Source organism: Colobus angolensis, unplaced genomic scaffold, assembly GCF_000951035.1.
Source record: "Colobus angolensis palliatus isolate OR3802 unplaced genomic scaffold, Cang.pa_1.0 Scaffold68, whole genome shotgun sequence".
Taxonomy (NCBI): Eukaryota; Metazoa; Chordata; class Mammalia; order Primates; family Cercopithecidae; genus Colobus; species Colobus angolensis.
Genome location: NW_012120487.1, coordinates 3,798,308 through 3,798,629, shown reverse-complemented (window position 1 = coordinate 3,798,629; position 322 = coordinate 3,798,308). Strand labels below are relative to the sequence as shown.

Genomic DNA, 322 nt, shown 5'->3' with positions numbered 1-322 from the left:
TAAAAGAACAGAAATTATAACAAACTGTCTCTCAGACCACAGTGCAATCAAACTAGAACTCACACTAAGAAACTCAATCAAAACCTCTCAACTACATAGAAACTGAATAACCTGCTCATGAATGACTACTGAGTATTTAACGAAATGAAGGCAGAAATAAAGATGTTTAAAACCAATGAGAACAAAGATACAACATACCAGAATCTCTGGGACACATTTAAAGCAGTGTGTAGAGGGAAATTTATAGCACTAAATGCCGACAAGAGAAAACTGGAAAGATCTAAAATAGACACTCTAACATCTCAATTAAAAGAACTAGAGA

General features: G+C 33.9%; 1 protein-coding gene across 2 annotated transcripts in view; it reads left to right on the top strand.

The window, feature by feature from the left end:
• Positions 1-322, top strand: part of FAF1 (Fas (TNFRSF6) associated factor 1) — a 535,277-nt gene that overhangs the window by 100,240 nt on the left and 434,715 nt on the right. The gene's annotated exons all lie outside the window — the stretch shown is intronic.